The following is a 736-nucleotide window of genomic DNA, read 5'->3' as shown; positions in this document are numbered from 1 at the left end:
CTAGGACCTTGAGATTCGGCATGAAAGGAGGACTAGCAGCCGAGTTGCACGGGAGAATGTGAAAAGTGTTCATATGTAGTAAAAACCTGAGAAATCCGTCCGTTTTCGTCATTTGTTATCGAATCGACTTAAAGCCAGATCGTCACATTGGCCGCTCTTCTCTCTGCAACGGTTGTACTTATCGTCTGCAAAGCTATGACGCGTACTGCGATATTCGGAGACACTAAAAACACCATAGTAGAACACAGATGAAGCTTTTAAGATGATGTAATAGCCAGTAAGAAGTAGTACAATTCAATTTTTAGGTATCGGTTATTGACTTTTTAGCTGGCTTTGGTGCCTTGGACATGAACTAGGACCTTAAGATTCTGCATGAAAGGAGGACTAGCAGCCGAGTTGCACGGGAGAATGTGAAAAGTGTTCATATGTAGTAAAAACCTGAGAAATCCGTCCGTTTTCGTCATTTGTTATCGAATCGACTTAAAGCCAGATGGTCACATTGGCCGCTCTTCTCTCTGAAACGGTTGTACTTATCGTCTGCAAAGCTATGTCGCGTGCTGCGGTATGTGGAGACACTAAAATCACCATAGTAGAACACAGATGAAGCTTCTAAGTTGATGTAATAGCCAGTAAGAAGTAGTAAAATTCAAGTTCTAGGTATCGGTTATTGTATTTTTAGCTGGCTTTGGTGCCTTGAACATGAGCTAGGACCTTAAGATTCTGTATGAAAGGAGGA

This window comes from Schistocerca gregaria, unplaced genomic scaffold, assembly GCF_023897955.1.
Source record: "Schistocerca gregaria isolate iqSchGreg1 unplaced genomic scaffold, iqSchGreg1.2 ptg000205l, whole genome shotgun sequence".
In the NCBI taxonomy this organism is placed as follows: Eukaryota; Metazoa; Arthropoda; class Insecta; order Orthoptera; family Acrididae; genus Schistocerca; species Schistocerca gregaria.
This window is presented reverse-complemented; position numbering follows the sequence as displayed.